General features: G+C 32.5%; 1 protein-coding gene and 1 long non-coding RNA gene across 2 annotated transcripts in view; one reads left to right on the top strand and one right to left on the bottom strand.

Moving 5' to 3' along the window:
- Positions 1–24,523, bottom strand: part of LOC118197850 (5-hydroxytryptamine receptor 2C-like) — a 1,008,613-nt gene that overhangs the window by 624,995 nt on the left and 359,095 nt on the right. Inside the window, exon 3 of the mRNA XM_085825349.1 lies at positions 4,815–4,878. The gene's annotated coding sequence lies outside the window, so the exon portion shown is untranslated. The remainder of the gene's footprint in view (positions 1–4,814; positions 4,879–24,523) is intronic.
- Positions 1–24,523, top strand: part of LOC118198877 (uncharacterized) — a 350,501-nt gene that overhangs the window by 304,291 nt on the left and 21,687 nt on the right. The gene's annotated exons all lie outside the window — the stretch shown is intronic.

The raw sequence follows: 24,523 nt of genomic DNA, 5'->3' as shown, positions 1-24,523 counted from the left end.
CACAGCGTATAAGATTATATATTTAAAAATAGTGGTTAAAAACTGATATTTTCAAAACGGGCTGTTCAAAATTGGTTTATTTCGGCCCCCTGTATCCGCTTTGCATTTTGCGAGTTATTTTATAATCACCCGGTATAGGTCTATTTTCAGACATTCTTAAGCGGTTATGTATGGTAATACAAAAACCATTTTAACATCAAAGCACGTCTGGAAAAGAAAACCGTTTTCAAAAATATTAAAACTGTATTCAAATTTTCTGATTAGAGATTTCAAGAATGATGCAAACGAAAAAAAATGTATTCTGGTATTTGGAAAAATAAATATGCATACATCATCCAGTAAACTGTTCTATTTCAGACTTCTGTTTCATTCAGTAATAAACTCATTTATCTACTCAAAAGAGTTTCTAAAATAAGCTCTTTTGCTTCAGGTTGAGAAATGTCTTATATTTGCGAGAGCCAAGGCAATTTCACACTCGAATTGTTAAGTGCGTTCGACTTGGAAAGTAATTAAGGCAATATAAATTTTTCGGAAGTGCTATTTTAAATATATGATAAATATTTGTTATATATTACTTCATATATATTTTTTATGCTTCACCAGAAAAAGATATTTTATAATTTAATTTTTTTTTCGTGTGATAAGACCATGTCTATGAGTACCCTTTAAGGATCACGTACTAATTACACATTACTTCCCATTTTATATTTATCTTTTATTAAATATCAAAAATAAACCTGACGTTATTTTTTAATCAAATGTGCTTTTTAATGAATTTATAATGCCACTAATATCAATAGTTAAATATTATTAACCATACTTTCTTAATTATAATTCATGCATATAACAATTAGATGCCGTCATGAAATAAGAAAGTTCATGACGATTCTTCAGTTTACTTGAAACTTCTTTATTATCAGTTTTACTTGAAACGTATTTTCAGTCGTTTGCCTAAATATATTATAGCTTCTTCATTGGGACGTTTTTGCTACAAAGTTGTAACATTATTTTTATGTAACAACTTTTTGCTTATTGAATTTATTTATTCAGAAGTATTGGTGAAGTATTACGTTCAGATAAGAAGTGCGGAAAATGCGCATTTATTTTATAGGCCTTTTTAATATATCTATTGGATAAAATATTTATTGCTTACTGTAATGCAGATAAGTATTTTGGAGAATTAGGCACGGCTTTAAACTACACTGAAATTTTGAGATTTATGAGATAAAATTAAAGGTCACTCTGAAATTTAAAATTTTATACTGAAGAGCTGGATGACATAAAAATACAATTTTTAAACAAGGTTTTACATTGTTTGACACCCTATAAGTCATTCAGCTTTACTTACCGATTTTCAGCTTCGTAATAACAAGCACGTAAGTTATTTCAATTAACCTTACTTCGAACGAAAATTTGTAAGTATAGGTAGTTTTTCAGAACATCTTGCGAACTTTTACTAGACTTATGCGTGAAATGCAAAACGCTGAATGTTACAAAATAAAAGACAAGACACCTAACTCAAAGTTAGCATATGTGATAAATTACATGTCAGTAGTGGATTTTCAGACCCTCGTTCATCGAAGTTTAGCTTGAGAAAAATTTACCAGTTGGTTCGTTATTATTCTGCAGAGTGCTAAAGAATTCGAGAAAGAAAGGCGTTGATGGAGTGCGAAATGAACGAAGCTAGACAACAGGTGTCAGAGCTTATAAGCAAAATGTGTGCAGGAGAAGGTCCTGACAATTCCTTTCCTAAACTATCCCAGCTGTGTAATATAAACAACATTCTTTTTTTCGCTTCTCCAGGAAAACAAACGTACGAAGTTTTCTGATGATTGCTTCACTGTTACGAAATAAAATCTGCAGCAAAAATGGACGCGTAGAATGGCTCTAAAGTTCATGGGAAATACGAAATCCATAGGCACATATAAGATATATTGTTAGGTCATTTGGGACTAGTTATGGGTCAATGCTCTATTTATTAGCAAATTAGAATGCTCTGAACCCCGAGGAAGGTAGTGCAATAAAATATAATAATTAAAGAATTCGCATTTTTTTCAATTTAGGGAATTGGATTATTTACATTGGTTTACAAATAGCCCTACAAAAATGATTCAAAAACAATGGCTCAGTCAGACTAGCGTGCCCAGTGTTTAACAGTTGTTACCGATGTTTCTAATACAACGTTCGCAGCCAACATGAAGGTGCAGGTTTGAGAAAAAAATTTTGAGATCATGTCTTAGTTATCAAATGGTCAGAGAAATTATGAGCGGAGCAAGCTTGGCAAAGACATCTTGCTTCACACCATTTAGAATGTTCACGAAAGCAGTATGCGCCCATCAGTCCTACCGTTTAGAAGCCCATTGTTAAACTGGCCACTATCAAACAGGCCAATTCCAGTTCTACCAGTGAAACATTTAGACTTTTAATTTATCTGCTTCGTTTCCTTAACTTTAAAGTGCCGGCAATGCGTGCTAGAGAAGTGCTAGAGTGATATCCAATACCGCCCCATACCATAATACCCGGTGCAGGACCAGTGTGGTGATGCATAACGCAGCTGTTCAGCATCCTTTCTCTACGGTGTCTCCAGACTCGAATCCGACCATCGTGGTGTTTCAGGAAGAAGCGTGACTCGTCAGTAAAGACAATTTCATTCCATTCTGCCGTCCACATCATGTTTGTTTAGCTTTCATAATTTAATTTGAAATATAAGAATTTTATTAGGAGTATTCCCCTTTAATTATAAATCATGTTTAATTAATTGATTGCAGCATTCTTAAAAGTCCTTACTTACATTTGATTATTTGTTATGGTGGGTATAAAAATTGTATAAACCCGTATAATCATTTATGAAGTTACCCGTTCATTTATGAAGATGCACAATTAATGCTAGTATATTTACTGTTAAAATATCTGCATGTCTGTCGGTTTGTTTCTGGCATAATATCCTCCGTAACGGCAGGGAGTTGATTTTCGAGTGAGGTACCCCCCCCCAACCGGATTCCAAAATTTCGTTGAAGCCATTTCGACCTTTCTCATCTTCGTACGAATTTTATTAGCGGAGATATTAATTAAAAACTCTGAAAACGATAATTTTCGCCCTCATTTTCCGAGTGGCAACAGTCTCGCACGCTGGAGATAAAAATATGTTTTACTTCGAGAAAGCTTTTTTTTTTTTTTTTTTGTTGCCATTGTTCGCTTTCAAATAGTAGAGATTGTTAATAAAAAATTAAGTTTTACAAAATGTGAAATAAAAATAGCATTCCCAAACATTAAAGATATTATTCCCGATTCCAAAACTTCGTGGGGAGCAATTTCGACTGTTCTCATCCTTGTACGACTACTCTGAAAACACTAATTTTCGCTCTCAATTTTCCGAGTGGCAACAGTTCCGCGCTTTGGAGATAAAAATGCTTATTTCGAAAATTGTTTTACATAAGATCATATTCTGACGTTGAAGAAAGCATGCGATTGCATGTGACGTCACTGTATGTCGAAAATTGTTCGTTAACTTCAGCATTTTAAATAAATAGTTGCTTTTAGAAATTCTTTTGTTTCAGTTTAGTATAATTGCCAGGATACATTACTTTCAAGTTAATGTTTTTGTTAATATTGCAAAAATGGTTTTTTATTATATTAAATTTACATCATGACGTCATACGCAGTAACCTGAAGTGTCAAATGTTTTTTTTTTTTCCTGATTCGGCAATAAAAAAAAGTTATTTACGAATTGGTTTTTGCTTGGAAAGATGAATTAATATCTTTCATATTGAAATTTTTTCATACATTTGCTTTTCAGGGGTATATAGAACTTAAAGATTTTGCTTTGTCTGCAGCCCGCTCATCTGGAGGGCTTGCCCGTTAGTAATTATTATTATCTGAGATACTGTGTGTAAGTATAGAGTACAAAATTTGATCTTCAATTCAATTTTTATGATGTAACATTCTTCAGAAAAGGCAGAGTAATATAAAAGAACATCAGAAAATTTATAATGAACCTAAACATTTGTAAAACAAAACTAATGATTAAGCTAAATAATTTTACTTAAATAAAGCATTAACATATGAGAAAGCGATTTTACAAAACAGCACTCTTGCTTAAGAATGATTAAAATTTAGCTATTTCGCAGACACGCATTTAACAAATTATACTAACTTTTAAATGTTAATTTGATTACAATAATTGATTTCAATTATAATGCAATATAATTTCATTTAGGACTTGCATCTGCATTCAGATAAAACAAATATCAGGAATAAAAGAATGGGAAATAATGAAATTCTAAAAAAAAAGAAAAAAAAAATCAGTTAGGAAAGAAATTTAAAACAGAGTACGACAAGTATATATATAAAACCTTCTCATCTTGTTGCAAATTGAGCATCAGTTTGAATCAAAGCACAAACGAGATGATTTCGTTACAATGATAATGAGCACAGTTGAACAGAATACATATTCTTTTTATCGAAAGTGCATGCTAGTTTGAAGATATCTTTTCACCAGCCAATTACGTTATAAGCCTTTGGAAAGGCTTTTCACTCATGCAGTAGAATCGACCTTGAGTATGCTTGGATTAATTATTTGAGAAAAAATGACGAAATTTTACCCGAATGAGTTCTATGGATGGAACTCAAATGAAGATAGGATGGATCTGTCGCTACATGTAAAATACTTAAGTGGCTATTTTAGAGAAATACGTTTATTCATTTAAGTACAAAAATTATATAATTATTGCAAAACTTATTCTCTTACAGATAATGATATTCATCAAACTATTTCCAAAAATATCACAATCTCTTAAGTATTCTATGCTTCTTACCAAACGTTTTTGCAGGTGTTCCACTTTGTTGCAGTTGTAGTCTAACTGAGTCGAGGAAATGATCCTAAAAAGATAGAAGAGAATTAAACACTTTGTTATAAATAAAACATAGATGGATATATTTATTCAAATGAATATGATTAAGACTGAAATTAATTTAACACAGCATTGAAAATTTTATTAAAAGAATTAATTAGTGAAGGTAGTGAAGATAGTGATGAATTCTCGAGAATTCTCATACTACGTACTAATGGCGACAACAGTGTTAATGAAAATAACGCAAGTTATTTGTGGGATAGAAGAATTCGAAGGGAAAATTCGTAGTCATAAAATAAATTAATATTCCAGATAAAAGCATATAGATTGCTAATTTTACGTGAATTATTTTTTGCAGCACGATTTTAGAATTTTTTTAACTTTGAAGGCGCAGACTGTAATTTACTCTTTTTTATAAACTGCATAAAGCAGTTTAGAATTTATTCACTTTCAAATTCTGCATTGTAACAAAACCTTTGTGATATCATTCCGATTCATCTCAAATATTATCATATAAAGTGCATTTATATTATTATGCAAAATTTTATGTATACTGCTTCTTATATTTCGAAGAACTAGGTTCCTCCATATGATGGAAAGCATGTTTTCTGGTGTATGCTGGGGGGAAACGGAGAATAGTTGCATTGACATTTTATTTTTCATCTCATTTTAGTTAAACTTTTATTGAATTTTAATATATAGACGCAATGTGCATTTTCTTACATTGATTTGAAAATGAAAAATACGGGAAAAATCCAGATACTTTTGTATAGTAATGGAATATATGACGATAGAAAGCTACAATACTGATAAAAATTATCAGTTCTATGTATTTTAAATTAAAAATAATTAATTAATGGCAGTTAAATTGCAGCAGTACAATTAAAATTTTAAATTTAAATTCTTATATTATTCTTATTCAAAACAATAACGGAAAGGAAACTGGCTAATTGCCAGGCCGTTTGGTGGATTAATTAGACTTTTTGTATTTTGCGCAATACAACAAACGCTTGCTAAATAGCATATATGATGAAAACACGTAAATTAATTACGTAATGTAACTAGCCAAAAGACTTTTGTGAGTACTAGTAGGTACTTTGTAGGAAGCTAAAGACGCTTGTGAGTACAAAATAAAATAAAGACTTACATCATTAAAAAATGTATCTATTTATTTTAAAGCGTTTAGCTTCTGAATAATTACAAATTGATTCAATTTGAAAGAAAATGCGAAACCTTGATGCTTTCCCGTATGACAGTATTCTGAAATATGCTACTGACGAATGGATGGAAGGACTTTTACTTACCTGAACTTGCGTTTATGGAAGAACTTACAGCAGCCGTAACTCTTGCCAAGTCATCAGGACATTGCAACGTAATATATGCGCAGTAATGGTTTAAAATATTTGAAAGAATAGATTAAAGATATTTGTAATGCCAAAATACTAAATTAAAAACTATGCGTCTAGTCATTTTTCTATTTCTTTTGTACACGTATTGTTTCCATCTTTAAAAGTGGTTAAAACTATTCCTTGTCTAGGGAAATGATAGTCTAAGATTTCTTATTAAGCCATATAGCTTGTTTCTAATTTACAAAGAAATTTAATGAAAATGACATAATGTTCTCAGTTTGTAACATAGCTGAAAATATATCAGTTTCACATCTACATAATACCGATATTTAATTGAAATGTTCCAAGAACAGAGGCTTTCACTTCCCCGTTTATCAGCTCCTGTTATTTTACGGATAAAACTATTGTTGATTGATATAATAATAAAACCCTTTTAAAATTGCTCATAATTCATTTGATTTTATAGAGGTGAAAACGTTCCTGAAAATGTTTACCAAATAATCGAATATTCAAGAAATTTATATATATAGTGACTATAAACACTTTAGAGTGCATATTATGTATAACAGTGTAGATATAGATCTGCTTGGAAAACATTAACTAGAAAATAGATTTTGATGCATTAACAGAGAGACTGCTCATTTTTTACAAGTCTCACTTATGGCACTAGGCGAAACTGGCTCTCGAAACTGATTGCATGAAAAATCGGTGACAAAATATTTTTACCAGAGTCATTTTGTAGCACTCATTTTGCTCTAAACGTGAAACAAATATCCTTTTCCTGAACTCATATATACTTTTTTCTACATAATTTCTTTGTCTGTTTAAACATTTGTCGTAAAATGTAAAACAACTTTATGAATACAGCACACTGCCGCTGCTGTTGACATCCACCATTTTATCTCTTCACCAGAAGCAGGTAAATCGTATGCTAAATCACAGGGAACACTAAATCGTTGCAAATAATCACCATTAGGTACGTTTCTCACTTATAAACCTTAAATAGGAGCATTTCCATCAAGGAGTGACTGCACCGGAACTTTTCGGATTTAAAAGCAATGTTTGGTGTTTGTTCCACGCCATTAAAACCAGCCCGGCAATCTTCGCTTCTCCATCGCGAGCATCCCAAGCGACAAGATCTTATTTTTTAAAACATATTAATTTGCATAAGTACATTATAAGTAGGATTATAGCTTCAAATGGGAATTAACTGAATATGTACAATATTGCTCTACTATCTATCAGTTATCATGACCATTAACCAGTGTTTTTAACTTTAAGAAATTACTGAATATACATATATTTTTCAAAGCGCATTCACTTTTCTTAATACAATTAAATCAGCTTATCAGTCTTATAGTAACAAAGCGTGTTTTCATGTGTCTCAGCCCAATGAAGCCTTTATTATTTGTAGGTATAGAACGCAACTAATTTTGTTATCAGTTTGCAATCCGTCTGTAAATGATGACAGGTATTCAGATTTTTCTCTTTGTTCAAATCTGTGGAACTTGAATCTATTATCAGAAGATGCTGCATATTCATAATGCGGCCGTGTTTTCTGTTCGTATTGACTTGCGATGATGGTTTGTGCCTGTGTACTCTAATGTTTGATTCAGTTACATAATCTTGGGGAGCTATAGCTTCTGTTTCTGCATTAATGTGTCGTTCACCTACAGCGTTCAGCGGTACGTTAGATGGCATGCCAAGGGCGGCGTAAGTAATTTGTAATATGAAAGATTTTTAATGAACAGAGAGGTCCTCAGTTTCCTTACATCCATGACTAACGCCCATATGGTTAAACTATATTTAATCGCTTTGATTATTACCGTTTATGATAGATATTTATTAGATGGGGATTAATTCTCAGTTGTAGTTTCGCGTACGAAATTAGTATAAGTCCTTTTCTGAGATGTGTAGTTTAATATTCTGATAGTCGGAAAAGCAGGGTTTTTGGGGGTCGATGGAATATCAAGATATTCTTTTATTTTAACTGTTTTAATTCTATTGTCTTCCATATTAAATGAAAACAAGACAAATGCTGCGGTTTTAAGACGTTTCTTGCCTTGTTTTTAAATCACTAGTACTTCAGTCTTTTGGTGCGATGATTTCAGCTTATGTGACTTACATAAGGATATAGAAAATGTAGAGCATTTCATCAGTTTTATTTAAGGGCTTTTTTTTATTATGCTGCCAATGGCATATAGGCTACATCGTCCGCGAAGGTAAATATTTTATAATGTGCTGGTCACTGATGATTTACTATGCACTATATATGATGTTCTAAATGTACACATACATGCAACGTTTCTGGGGACACCTCTTAACTGTTTTCTAATAATTATGCTATAATTTGGTAACATTATGCCTTTTTCTTTACTTTAAATAATTTGCTATGAGAAAGGTCTTCTGGGTTAACTGATTTCTCTGAAAACTTGCAAAACCACAGGCCTCTAGATCAAATAAAATGTAACTCGAAATCAACCATAAAATAGATAAGTGTAGTTGATTTGAATTGTTGGATCTTAATTGTTCCAAGAGAGCGTCTCTTGCATGAATCGTAAAACATTGGCGCACCATATCGGTGAACACTTATGCAGCCATTTGTATGGAAATGATATTTATGTATTCCTATTATTCCAAGGGTGTAAAGAAGATTTAAATTATTTGCCTATAGTGGTTGAGGTAGTCTGGTATATTACTTTGATAAATAGCAAAATCTGTTCTACATTTAAGCAATATTTTAAGTGCAGTTAAAGAGGTTTGTTACACATGTCTTTGATGAAATTCCTGTTGGGTGCATGAATAATGTTCATAATCTGGTTTTCAAACCCCTGCGCTCCGAGACTTTTGAATATACTCGGATGCTCAAATGAGGAAACTCAGTCGCTAAATCCTGGTGCTGGCAATTATCGTTCACCCCATTATTTATTTCCCGCGTCACTTCTTAAACGTTCTACTACATTTCAAAGCTCGGGAACTATAAACAATACTCGATATCCTCGCTGGGATTGTAACACCGACCCTCCTCCTTGTTAGTCGAACGTACGTCCATTATACCATGAAAATACTAAGGAGAGCGAAAACTATTTACAACCCTCCTCCAGAATGCTCACTGCATACTTGGCAATAAAAGAAGGAAAACGAGATATATAGTGCATTGATTATGGTGCTTCTTACGAGTATACACTAATGTTTGTGAAAACTGCAACACTATAAAAGGTTTGTCGGAAATGAATGAAATTTATTCTAGATATTACTGATAGTTACAAATAAACGATCAATTTTACAAGGCAAGAACAAAATGAACGTCAGAATCAGCACTCTGTGTGTCCGCTACGCTGTGCAATGACAGCGCGTACAAGTTGTGCTTTTGAATCATACAGGTTCTAAATGTAATCCTGGGGAATGGCATTTCATATGTCTTCAACTTGACCCCAAATTTTAGTCTCAGTGTGTGCCCCACCAGCTGCACCAGCTACTAACTCAGCAATAAAATCTCAGACATGCTCAACCAGCGATATATACGGGGATTGAGCATCATGGAAAAAGCGAAACCTGTTGTTCCTAAAAAAGTCTTGTGCAGTCTGAGAAACATGTACACGGGCGTTATCCTGCTGAAATACAGGGCCCGGAACGCGAAGCACGGGAGGGGCTCTAGCTCCACAACATCAGTTATGTAGCGATCACTTTTCAGGCTGCCCGCAGTCTGCACTAGGTGGGATCGACAGTTATACAAAATAACTGCCCACACCATGATGCCAGGCGTTTATGCGGTATGACGTTAGACAACGGACTGTGGGAGCGGACGTTCCGCTTTGTAACATCTGACGCGTACTCTTTGATCATTGTACTCCAGATTGTAGCTAAATTTATCAGAGAAAAGAACTTGTTGCCACAGGACACGCCACGCTCTCTTTTTCCGTGCCCACTGAAGTAGGAGGCGTCTGTAATTCAGCGAGAGAGAAATCCTGCGTAGAGGAACCCTTGCACACAGTTCATGCTGCAGCAAACGGCGACAAACCACGGAGCTAGACAACACAGCTCATGTAGCGTATTGTACTAACACACACTTCCAGAGTTGTACTAATACACGGGAGGACGCTAAACAATCCGTCACATCCATGTGGTGAGGTGACTTCCGTCTCATGATTTTCACAAACATTGGTGTATATTCAAATATCGAACAGATGTGAAGAATCGTCAGGCTCAATATTCTCATTAATATGAGTCCCGACATTTATTTATTTTTAGTTAATAAGATTATCTAAAAATCCAAAAGTTTTGAATTATTGTAAACAAATATAAATTTTCTTATATTAGCTTTTAACAACAATATAATGTTAAATGAATTTTGAAGAAGTTAAGAGTATGGTGTTTTGAACAAAATTCTAGTTCATGAAAAATGGTTCCAACTTCGATAACATTTGAGAAACGCTGGATTATTCTAGCTCTCAGATGTAATTCAACATATGGTATGGAAAACAAGAAGCTATGAAATGGTCTAAACAAATTCAGTTAATGGAAGGAGATGGAGTATATGCAAACATTTTACGCAATAAAAAAAAGGGACTCTCTAGTGAAGTATTTATGTCAATTTAATATACACGGATGCTTCTTTTCATAAACTAATTTTAATCCAAGTGAAAAACTTTCGGGAAATGCCCAAGAGAACAGGTTGAAGGAATAAGATTATCTAAAAATCCAAAAGTTTTGAATTATTGAAAACAAATATAAATTTTCCTCCGCTAATGATTGCAGTTGTTACATGAGATATTTCTTTGAAATGCTAGACAAAATTATGATTTGTTTTTATTTGTAAAAACTTATTGTTAATATCTACAAAAAAGGAGAATGCCGAGGCTGCTATTATGTAGCAGTATTTTATGGTCTCAATTTGATGAGTGTATTGTCTTAGCGAATAGCCTCAACTTCGAAACTCCTACAACGTAAACATGCGAAAGAATTGAGTTGAAAGATTACATTTGCTCCGTGTTTGTTAATGTTGATTTAATTTTCGGTGAGGTTCGTAGTAATACGTAGTTTAAAACGTGATTGCCAACCAAAGGAGCTTACTTGCTTAAGTAAAACATAAGCATTAATGCGCGCTTACCTTGAGCTTAACAAAAGAGATAAACAGGATATGTCAACCTATGGCATGCGAGGGAAAGCGTGTGATGAGGGAATGGGGTTATTCGCTGTGGCCGTTTCGCCGTCGGGCCTTTTCGCCGTCAAGAAATATTTTTCTTTACACGACTGTATTATTTTGCCGTATTATTTTAAGTTGATTCAAACTAATAACTCTGTTCAGATTAATCATTTAATTTAATCAGATTAATTAGAGTTTTATACAAATACACCGTTACACATATTAATTTTAAGATAGTAATGTTCTGACAAGATTCCAAAGTAATTCCGTTTTCCATTCAGATTTCATAAAAATGTGAATTTCCTGCTTGTATGAGTGTTTTCTCTGAATTAGCCGATTAAAATTTCAAGAAACTTTGACGAATCATGTAAATATTGTACCCGCACAATTTTAAAATCTATAATATAAGTTCTTTTGTATCAGAATATTAGCCCCCCGGTTCTCTTTGATAGTGAAATAATTTTCCAACTATGTGGAATTTCTTTATATCTCATACTTGTAAATAATTATATATATTAAAAGCAACCTTATTAAGTTTAAAAATGCAAGAGGTAAACAGAATTATTAACATAAATAAATTTAATACGAGTTTAATACAGTTATGTAAAGAAAAATATGTCTTGACGGCGAAACGTCCCGACAGCGAAACATCCCGACGGCGAAACGTCCCAACGGCTAAATGACGATGGCAAAATGTCCTAGACCCTGTGATGAAGGTAGAAGATAGATAACATTTGATCAACTTGACTAGCATATTGAAAGGTACTTGACAGCAACAGTTCCATGCTATACTTCAAATAAATGCTGTCCGGAACACTAATTTCTATCCCCACTCTAGTTTCCGACATATAGTTTCCATATCAGAATTCCATGTGTCACATCGTTACACCAAACTTCAAAGAATCACAGCTACGAGTTACGTCGTTAACCAGAACAACACACATCTGACATAGGCATATCGGAAAGATACATTCTTCATACATTTCATGCTTTTACCGCGTGATTAAATACCATTGAACTTTACGCCTCTTCAGCATTGCGCAGCCGCAAGGAAAATCTAAATTTCGCAATATTGATTTTAAATTTCGCAAAACTAATTTTTTATTTAATGACAATTATTTTTATTTATTTATTGACTCTGTGAAAAATCATGTTTTACAATGAGAACGTGAAATATTTCATGAAACTCTATTTCATCGAACAGTCACATGTTAAGTCTAGATTTTAAAGCATTGTTTGTTTCTTTTTTCTATGATGCGGTTTATTCTGTGAACTCTTTGAAAGATGAAATACATTCATGGATGGTCAAGTATTTTAATCCGAAACTAAAATTTCATAATCCCCCCCCCACATCACTTATTTTTTAAAATCTATTATTTTATTGATGAAGTTTAGCCATTGTAACTGCAATATAAAGAATGAGACTATTGGAAAAGTGTGGAAGTTAGCGTTACTTCTATTCTTTTGAAAAGGAATCAATTTTATTTAAGAACTTTGCTCCAAATGCGTCAGAAATCCAATAATCACTTAAAATATTTTTCTAGAAAGCAAAAGGCAAGATATGAAAGTTAGTTTCAACCCCAACTGTAAACCGTTTCAGTCGAAAACATAGTCGTTATGTATGCTTAATTTTAGTGTCTAGATGTTTGAGGTCCTTAAAATGTTTTCGTCGGATATAAATTAAGCACAAAGCGATTTGCCGCAGAAAATCGAAAAATCGATATCAGTATTTGAAATGAAATACCGAGCCGACTACCACTCAAGTTTGCTTGAGAAAAATTATCTCAGAGAAAATTTATATACTTTGAAAGGCGTATTTTATTATGCTTTTTTTCATAAAAAGTGTAGTGTTTGGCTAAGCCATTTGCAATGATCGCAAAGACTTGGGTACTGCGCAGAAATTTTACAGCTGAAGATCGATAAAATGAGTCAACGAATTTTTCTCACAAGTCTTTATAAACACCGAAATCCCGATTATCCGTTCTAATAAATGCATTGATAACCAGATAATACGGATAAAATTAATATCTGCTTATAAAACTGCAATTAATAAGCATGCATTCTTTAAAAATATCTTTAGAAATTTTAAATGAACTACATACGGCGTACATTTTAAAGAATGTAGCATTAATTAGAGTAATACAAAGTAATAAAAAAATTACCTAGGCTGTAAGTTTTATCCAGAAACATATTTCTCGGTTGTATCTGTTTGCTAACAAATATATTCAGATTCATGCAAATAACAGGCAATGCCTTTAATAATCCGCTTCAAGTGCAGGTTAATAATTCTTACCACACAAGATACGGTTAAATAAAGTCACTTCAACATGTGAACGCATCAGCACACGGACTAAAACTACATACAAAATTTTAACTCTTCTAAATTACTCTCAAACGAGAATTCAAATCAATTTTACCTACTCGGTCGTTTCTTTCTACAATTCTTCAAAACAGAATGCAACTATAGAGATGCCACAAAAGTATACAAAATCTAGTTCTGCGCTTCAGCGCTACCTAACGGCAGTCACAACACACTGCCCCCGGATGAAATCATTAAAAGAAAATAACTAATTCAAAATACAAAAATGCAGGGTGATCAGCGAATAAGCCCTGATTTCAAAATTAAATATCCCTACAACAAAGATCGATAGAATTATGCTGTAAACTGTACGTTTATTAGAAAAACTGTAAGAATGGTGTACAAAAATTTATAAAATTTAGTTATGAACATCGCTAACAGATGGCGCTCTAATCGCAATGACCTATTAATAGCCTTTAAAATGTGCTTTGAAATCGAAAGTGATCAGTGCAACTGTTGGCTAGTGAAAAGAGGCTAGCGTAGAAAGTGAAATAATGTATTCCATTGAACAACGTGTATTTTGGTTCTGGAATTTCACCAATTAGAACACAGTCCTACAGCAGCACGTTGCAGTTTTCAAAGCAGATTCAATGTTCCAGTTGGACCCGATGCGAAAACCATTCGCATGCTCTTCGCGAAATTCGAATGGACTGGCAGCGTGTCTGATGATCGAAAGGGAAATGTTGGGCCTAAGCAAACTATAGCACTCCTGAAGATGCAGCCAAAGTTTCTGGATTTGTTCAGCAAAATTCTAGGAAAAGCATCCGACGGATCGCATCAGAGACAGTTTTGAAGTACACGAGCACACAAAAAATATTTAAAAATAGCCTACGGCTGTTTCCATACAAAATCCAAAGTCATCAGGCCATAACTCATGAACGCTGTGCAACAAAGGGTTGACTTTGCGAATCAGATTCTAACAATGATCGACAACGACAGATTTGATGTGAGCTGCATCCTGGTTCACAGATGAGGTACATTTTCATTTGAATGGAATCGTTAATAAACAAAACTAGAGATTTTGGGGTACCGAAAATCGTCATTTGTGTGAAGAAAAAGCACTGCGTTCGCCTAAAGTTATGGCATGGGCTGCGGTATGCGACAGAGGCATTATCGGACCCTTTTTCGTACGAGAAACGATAACTACTGAACTTTACGTTACAACTTTGGAACAATTTGTCAGCAGTCAACTAGCGTTGGAGGATCGACCAGGTATCGACTGGTTCCTGCAAGATGGGGCTCGACCACATCGAACAAATGAAATTTTTTCACTTTCTTCATGAATACTTTGGGAATAGAGTAATTGCGTTAGATTATCCTCAATTTACTGACACAGAGTAGCTTGGCCTCCATATTCTCCCGATCTGAGTCCTTGTGACTTCTTTCTGTGAGGCCCATTGAAAGAGGCTGTCTATCGAAACAATCCTGCTACTCTAGATGAGCTTGAATCGTTGATTGGTGTTGCATCTGATTCCATTTCCGTCGAGAAATTGCAAGACGTGATGTCAAATTTCATTGTTTGTTTACACCACCTCATTGTTTCGAACGGTGAACATTTTGAAAAAATTGTATTTTGATTGCGAAGGCTGCTTCACTTTATTTTTTTAATTAATTTTTTTGACTCCTTTCAGAGAAAGAGTTTTCAGTGTAGAGCGCCATCTGTTAACGATTTTCGTAACTAAATTTTCTAAACTTTTGTACACCATTTTTACAGTTTTGCTAATAAATGTACAATTTACCGCATAATTCTATCGATTTTTGTTGCAGAAATATTTAATTTTGAAATCAGGGCTTATTCGCTGATCACCCTGTAAATTAATCGTTAAGTATTGAACACTTTGAAATTAGGTATTTCAAATATTATTTTATATATATAATATAGTATTGGATAAAAATAAAATGTACTAGATTATACTTATATACGAAAGGCAAACAATATTCAAAATACAATAAGGCTGGAATCTAATAATAAAAATAACAAATGAATTATATGAATAAAGTAAATCATGCAGAAAATATTTAGGCCTGTCCATTCAAATATTAGTCCATTAAGTCCAGTTCAAATTTATATAGTAATTGAATGGGTCTCTTTCTAATTCCTGTTGGTGTTTGAAGCACACAGGATCTAACCTTTGAATCACATCCTAAACACATCTCTTTAATACAGCCATACTTCCAAAGATGTTTCGGCAATTTTTCGTCATGGGTCAGCACTACGTCACCAACTTTAAATGATGAGGATTTAATTGGTCATTTCAACATTAAATTCCGATTCTTGAACACGTTTAATCCAATACAGTTCCGCCTTATCCAGTTCTGATGCTGTCAATGGACCGGAGACCTTAGAGTTTCTTTTATTCGAATTATGCATAAAGCGCATTATTTATGCCGTGATACGATAAACTCTTCTGAGACTGCTAAATTTCTCAACATCTAAACTGCTTCCGTTATTACGGTGCAACATAATTGAGTAATTTGAGGTTTCATCTTTCTTTCAATTAACGCATCTTCGCATAATTCAGTTACTAATTTTGACTGCTATGAATGTTCTGGAAGGGATAGCAAAACTGAACCTTGACATTTGACGTTATTTCCTATAAATGTTATCAGTTTTTCATCTCGTGTCACTAAATCACCTGGATTTTGTTTTCCGCTACAATAGTTCCAATTTTCAGGTTCAGTAAGGGATTGAATTTCTCTGTGTTTGAAACAAAGGGCTTCCAATTCATAGCAGATCCTTTTATCCAATGCAGTGTTATTGTTGAGTCTGTCCAAAATTTTATCTTCGAATTTTGAAAGTCTAGTCCCATTTTTAGTCTTAGACATCTTTGCGGCAATTACGGCACCCGTTAATTCTAATCAGGGAAGAGTAATTCTTTTCACAGGAGGTACTCTACTTTTTGCCCAGATGAAGCTTGTTTTAATTTCATTATTTTTAGTGAAGTACCTAAAATCGGCTACTGCGCCAAATGCCTTAGGACTAGCATCACAGAAAATGTGGATTTGCAATCATTTATCGAATTCATTTCTTGTTGGAAATATTTTCTAGGTATCTCTAATCTCTTAACGTTCTCTAACGTTCCGTTTCAGAGCATAAATCCTTCATTCATTTTCTATATCTATGGTTAACTCATGATCCCAGGCCAAACCTCTTTTCCAAATTTCCTGTAATAAGCTTTTAATTCGTATGGTGAATGGGGTTATAAATCCTATGGGATCATAAACTTTTAGCATAGTCTTTAAAACACAACGCTTTGTAGGCTTGACATTCCCTAGGTTATCTATAAGATGCTGAGCATCCAGTTGAAAGGTATCAGAATCTGTATTCCATAATATTCCTAAAACTTTCAAATGGAGACCAGAATCTTCTTGTTCACTGCATAACATATTTTCTTTTCACAGTTCTTTTAGTTTCTTATAATTATAATTAAATTTCCGTAAATTTATCCCAGCATCTTTAAGAATTTTAGCGGCAGTAGAAGATAAATAGTACGTCCCTTCATCTGAGTTTGAACCGGAAATTAAATCATCAACATACAGGCATGTGTCTAACATTTAATAAACTTTATAATGTTCCTCCTTATATTTCTGAGTATGATATTTTATAGCAGCAGCTAAAATGAAGGGGCTACAAGTAACACCGATTGGTACAAGCGTAAATCTTAGAATTTTGAATGAGTCAACTGCCATAAGCCAGTTTGGAGAAATGATTTCTCTAGATCCGTATAGAATGCGACTTCATGTTTTCGAAACTTGATAATAATATCTAAAATGTTTGCGTTTAAATTTGGCCCTGGCCATAAGCAATCATTTAAAGATTTCAAATGATTTTCTTTTGAAGAAGCATCAAAGACCATCCTCACTTTAGTGGTGAATTTGTCATCGTTTTCAATTTTATTTATGATTTCTTTATCTATTTTCGAAAATTCATCGTCACTAGTACCATTTGCTTCAAGGTCCCATAATTTCTTTAAATTTTCCTCTTCTGCATTCCCAATAGCTAACTTGAAAACGGAAGCATTTTTATTTTTTCGCTTTTCATCATTACTTATGGAACCACAAAGTGACCATCCAAATAAGCTTTCACGCTTCAAAAAGCAATTTTGTTATTTTTTCTACTGTGCCTGGATTGTTTATTTGGCAGAGATAAACGGCGCCTATCAATAAATGTACTTGAGAGCCACGTAACGTATTCCAATTAGACAGCTCGCATTTCTTTAATTTGCTTTCGACATCTGTATTTAGTTTGGATGGTGATAAATCATCGCGGTAGAAATTGTATTTTTAACCAACGCCTCAATGCATGTATTTCGCTCGCGAATTTTCACGTTCTGTAATGTAACCTCGACGACGTCAAATTTTTTGCTTTGCTTAAAGCGCGCCGATAATTTTTCCTTTCTTACAACTGGAGGTTTTAAATACGATATTAATTCTTTCGTAATAAAGTAGAAAAAGTAATTTAAGTAGAATTTGTCATAATAAATTACCATACCTTCCAGATGCAACCCCTAAAGAGTTAAAATTACGAATCTGAATTTCACAGTTGTCATAGAGCTCTCTCAAAGCTCTTAAATTAGCGGAATGTTTTACTGGATTCAAATTCAAAAGCTTATTCATATGGGCGTTAATAACGACATAGGTTCTACCAAACCGTTCTTTCAAAAGGGAGACAGCAGAATTATAATTTTCATTAGTTAATGAAAACCCAGATACAGCATTAGCTACACTTCCACCTAGCAGTGATTTTAAATAGCAAAATTTATCAACTGAGGTCAAATGCTCATTACTACTATCTATATAGCATTTAAAAATTGGCTCCAAAACTCAAGCCATAAGTAACAATCACCATAATATTTTTCGATTGTAAGATTTGGAAGCTGCATAAAATTAGGTCTAGTATTATTATTAGAAGCACTATTTTCAGTACTTTAAAACACTAAAATCAAGCGAATTAATGTTAGGGTTACATCTAGTATTATTACTAGAAGCACTATTTTCAGTACTTTAAAACACTAAAATCATGCGAATTAATTTTAGGGTTAGAGTTCAAACTCTTGTCTAAATACCGAGTAATTCTATTTTTTCATTGAATAATTTTTTCATTGTAATCTTCAACTACTTCAGTGTCGGATTCAATATCTTCAAGGGATAAACCACTTTCGATTTCAGAATTAAGTTGTTTAAGACCATCGTACTTTTCAATTAACTGGTCTTTGAGAACACTTAACTGATCAATTGTTTTGTTCATGAGTCAATTCCGACGTTTTCATTAAAATGGCTTCAATTTTCGTTAACAGTTTTGTAGTAGCGGTACGCAAAAATGTGCGTTTCCACTTCAATTTATCAAGATTTTCCTTTACTTTAAACTATATCAAAATATATCAAGTTATAAATAAGCATGCGCTTACCTGATAAATTTTGCATTCCGATCTTTCAATCGTCTAGCGGACGCCATAATAATCCACTTAAAATGCAGGTTAATTCTTACCGCACAAGATACGGTTCAATAACGTCACTTCAATATGTCATCAGCACACGGATTAAAACTATATACAAAATTTTAACTACCCTAAATTACTTTCAAACGAGAGTTCAAATCATTGTTACCGACTCAGTCGGTTCTTCCTACAATTCTTCAAAACAGAGTGCAACTCTACAGTTTGCCACAAACCGTATACAAAATTTAGTTATGCGCTTCAGCGCTACCTAACGACAGTCACAGCAGCCTTGTACATCTTTTATCAGTGGTTGGTAGTATGGTACTGAATTACTCATCAGAGATTCCCGATTTTTTAGTTACATTGACCCCTTATAAAGGAATGGTTTCTTTCATTGACTCCCTCATATTTTTTCTGTAATATGAAGCATACAGTGTGTAATCATAATACAAATAATTGCGCATGAGTAACTTAAAGGTAGCAAAACTTTCAAAAAATAGTTTATTAGATTTATTCATTAATTTGAATACAAAAATATAGATTTTAGCAAAAGTGTTATGCTTAAAGAATGAAAAATACCTTACGGTACATTTAAAATTATATACGCCTTTCGATACTCTTGATAGAGTATTCGCTACTTTTATTTCATGTTCCAAACGACAAAACGTTTTATATAAAATATTTCTTTTGTCATCCACATATGTGTCATTCACATATGTGTTATGCGTCATCCACATAACATGTACTTTTCAAACATTTTTAGGGGAGAGGCTTTATAGTTGCTCATTTTAAACTTATCGTTTTATTTTTATATAACTGAAAAATAATCACTTTGTGCTTACACGTTTTACTTATTTGGATGAATTTAAAAATAAAATCACCACCAAATGCTGCAATCCTCGTCAAAATTAATAAATATAAACACAGATATGCCAGCAAGTTAACTTTTCCTTGATTTGTAACCACACATTTGTGTAAAATTATGTACAGGTTTACACAAATGTATGGAACAGAAGACGGATACATTTGCGAATTCGGCGAATGAAGCAATATTATGGAAACAAGATTGCAAAGTAAATGCAAACAAGATTGCGATCTGATAACAATGTATTTAATATTTAAATGTGAAATGGATAGTTATTATTTACTATATTATCAGAGAATTATTAAAATGAGTAAAATCGATAAAAGAGGTATTAAGTGCTCCGACAAAATATATTTACTAAAAGGTTTAAGATTGATAACGAATGTATCCTAAAACGTGTTTTTAGGATACATTAAATAGAGTAAGGCATGCAATGGCTATCTGTCTAAAAGGAGAGATCCCATCGTGGAGGAATTTCGAAGAGAAACTGACCTTTGAGTGGGTATTAAAACTTATGCAATGTAATTTTTATCCAAATTATGTTAATACATATTTCTTATGTAAAACTTTCGGGTATAGGTTAAATTATTGCAAATTACCTTACTCAAAAAATATAGTGAATGCACAGAAATTAAAGATTTGCACATGACGAAAATGAAAAATATGAAACATATATCGATATTTATGCATATGCTTTCAAAAAGCATGCCTCTGCCATTAACAAAATACGTAAATATTTATTAAACTATTTATAAATGTATTTTAAATGAAGGATTTATTCATTCATAAAATCCTATGCAAGTTACTGTGAAGAAATCTAATTATTTAATATATCTAATTTCATAATGATTATAAATATTATCTAAATATATAATAACTTTAACATTGAATCGTAATCATAAATTGAAATCCTGTTGACAAATACGTTTATGCAAGCGTTTTACTATTAAAGCAAGAATTGTTCGTACTGGAAAGCAACCTGTTAAAAGGCATTGTAAAAAAAATTCTATGAAATGCTTACTTAAGGAAATAATAAAGAAGAGTTTTAGAATATATATTGTTGAAATTAATGATAAAAAATCTGATAATTAAAAGAATACACTACATTTTAAAATAACTCAGTTACAAGTTTTAAAAAATATTAAAAAATCCTTTTTTTTTATTCACTTTCAGAAATATTCATAGAAAGTTAAGTATATGGAAAACAGTACCAATATTTCACATATTTCAGTATTAAAATGAAAGGAACTTTAATTTGAAGTGAACCGAACAAAACATTAATTACAAATTGACTCAAGTTTTCGATTTAAAGATGCCTCAGAAATCATCTAATATTTGAGAAAGTATTTTAGGAAGAAGCTCTGTAAATAGAAAAAAAAAATTAATGCGTAATTTTATTATTAATAATACAATAAACTTTGTTCGTAATTTTTGTAAACTGAATAAAATCAAATTACCTTAATTTTTTTTTCTAATGTAATTAACGAAGACTTGTGAAAATATTTCAATGAAATTTAACTATTCTGGGCAAACTCTTTTTGAAAAAGTATAGCATTTCATTCCGTTCAGAATGAAATGCCGTTTAAAAATGCATTCTTTCATATACTTAGGACTCTGAAACATTGAGGAATAAGACATTAACAAACATTGAGGAACATACACATTTATATGTATATTTACGACGTAATCGCAAAATGTTTACATCCGATCGTATCATAATCCATTGATCCCTTAGTGGTAAGTCACTGAATGTTTTGGTTTCTACGAAGGGTTCGCCTCTGCTTCAAAGCAGTGAATGGTGAAAACCAGTTAGAGCCTCTCCTCTTACTTCCTACTTTCATGCCTCAACAACCAAACCAGACGAGAGGCCTTTCGGCTCGCCATATATTTAGGGGGTAGCCATTCTGCAAAGACACTATACATTTATAAACATTCGTATCTTCTCAGGGATTCGAAACCGGGCCTTCGGTACCGCAGTAGGCTCCTCTAACCACTGAGCGGCATTTTTTATGATACTTTTTATGAACATGCTTCTCAGAAACAAAATCACACTTTCTAATTACACAAAAAGTTAGGTTTTAATTAACGTGCTTTACTGATGTAAATATTTAAAATATTCGCCATAAAACTGTTTCGGTTATTCTTTAAATCACATAATACAATTGCACAGTTTTCTCCAGTCTCTATTTCTAGTTTTCCTTAGCAAACTATTTATTGATTCAAATCTGCTTCCATTAGATAATAAAAGGAAAAATTCAATATCGTTGGTTCGGTAACAGCTTTAATTTTGAGATATTTCTTTAAGATTACTTTTAAGTTAAAAACCTGGCGCATTCCTGTATTTTGAATAAGACTGGGGCTTGAAGATCTTCTTTCAATTCGATCTATTCTTCCTGCATAATAATACCAAGATAAAATATATCGCAGTTAACCTCTTTTACGAGCCATGCTGGTGCATTCAAACTTTCAGTGTGTTGGAAGTCAATGTGAAAATCTTCTGTTAAATTTTGCAACTGACTTTTGTATAACAATATACAAATTTATTAATAAAATTAATAACTGATTATTTAAAGCCAAGTCATGTAGTATGGAAAAAATCATATAAATAAATATAAGAGAAAATACACAGTATTTAATATACCTTTTAAATCAATAATATTTTTTAAAAATGTATCGTATGTAATAAGTGCAATATAAGAGTAGAAAAAACAAGCTCTTACTCCATAAAAAGTGTACATATTTAAAAAAGAAAAACATTAATTAAAAAATATATTAAATAATTTTTGTTTACTTTTTAGTAAAACATTATATAACTTTATACCAATTAATTAATTAATTATGAATTTTATTACTAATTTTACTTTTCTAGTTTGTCGGACATTGATTATGCTAATTAGGTTTTCGGTGCATATTCTGCTATCGACTGCCAGTCAACCCTTTGACGATCATTCACTCCCTTTAAAATCTTATTGACCTCCAAGGATCAATACCGACTCCGTTGAGAACCTCTGATTTAAATTATAGCTAATCGCATGGCTACCTAAACGAAAGGATGCCTTTATAAAGCTCGTTTTAAAGGAAATGACGGGTATTCACGTTATCCATGCAGCTATGCCGTTCGCCGGAAAACCAGTTGCTTATCTGGGGCCATTGCTGCTTTAAAATGAAAATATTTTATAAGAAATAGTAATTTAATAATAAAACAGTCCTTCACAGCTCGAATAATATGCGAAATAAAATAAAGTTTATTTCGCGAATAATGGTTTAACTCTGTGATCAGGATATAGCTAATGAAATTTATTACATATGAAATTTTGTGATCACTTTTTTAAAAGTTCAAATTATTGGTTTTCAGCATATTCAAAGCTTTTAGCAATTTCCCATCAATTTATAAATGCCACAGAAATATTCTTGCGGATATGCTTAAATTCAAAACATTAGGTGTTCGTCATCTTCATTAACTTATTTTGCTTATTTTTTATTCCTACATCAATGTGAGAAAAACTAGTCACACTTAACTGTAGCTGTAAATTTTTGTGCTAGAAAGATGATTAATTTAAAAGAAGTATATCTAAAATATTGGTAACAACTGTAATAAAACTTTTTAGAACTTTTTCCAAATAATAAGAACCGAACAAAAACATGTTCTCTCAGAATTAAAAATGAATTTATTTTGATTTTCAAGTATATATTGTCTATTGAAAAATGGATGTAGACAAATTTTATTGAATGTCATCTCCGTTCATAATAAATTACTTTTTTGTTCTACATAATAACAAGGAATTGATTCAACCATTACAAATTGCAATAACCCCCCACCCACTCAGTTTCATGAAACAAAGAGCACTCAGCTGAAGATCTTGCTTCCCTTCCAATAATATACCTACCATAACAGATGTTCATAAACCCTGGGGAAATTATCGTGGGAATTCCTTCGGAACAAAGGCAAGTTCCACTTTCTTTTGAATTGTCCTGGGATTAACAACCAGGCAAATACCGAATCCAGAAAGAAGATTTGTGACTCGACACTTGCCGTTTTTTATTTTTGTTGACAAAGACTTTTTTTTTAAAATCTCAAATAACTTATAGGCTTTCCCAAATTTTTTGAATAATTCCGCCAATGGGTTGGTGATGAATATCGATTTGGGGAAGAAGAATTGTATATGCAACTGGATAACATCATGCAGCTGTTTTACAAGATATTGAATGGCAATAGAATTATTGATGATGAAAACGTGGAGGTGGCGTCGAATTGTATTCCTGATAGTTCTGCAATTTTTTTTTTTTTTTTTTTTTTTTTGCAATATAAGTTATATACACGTTTCGTTATATATGCGCGCATGTGTATGACTTTTTCATTTTGATAATGTTGAATCAACTTTGCAGGTACAGAATATCTTACACAGAATTTGTGTTTAATTTGCGTTTTTTTATTATTATCATTTCAGGAAATAAAATTATGTTGTAAATATATTTTCTTTCTTAATTTGATTGTTTTATTAGTTGATACTCGAGG

Source organism: Stegodyphus dumicola, chromosome 10 (genome assembly GCF_044657685.1).
Source record: "Stegodyphus dumicola isolate Sdum_Otavi_A_Nest chromosome 10, ASM4465768v1".
NCBI lineage: Eukaryota > Metazoa > Arthropoda > Arachnida > Araneae > Eresidae > Stegodyphus > Stegodyphus dumicola.
The sequence above is the reverse complement of the archived record's forward strand: the minus strand, read 5'-3'. Positions and strand labels throughout refer to the sequence as shown.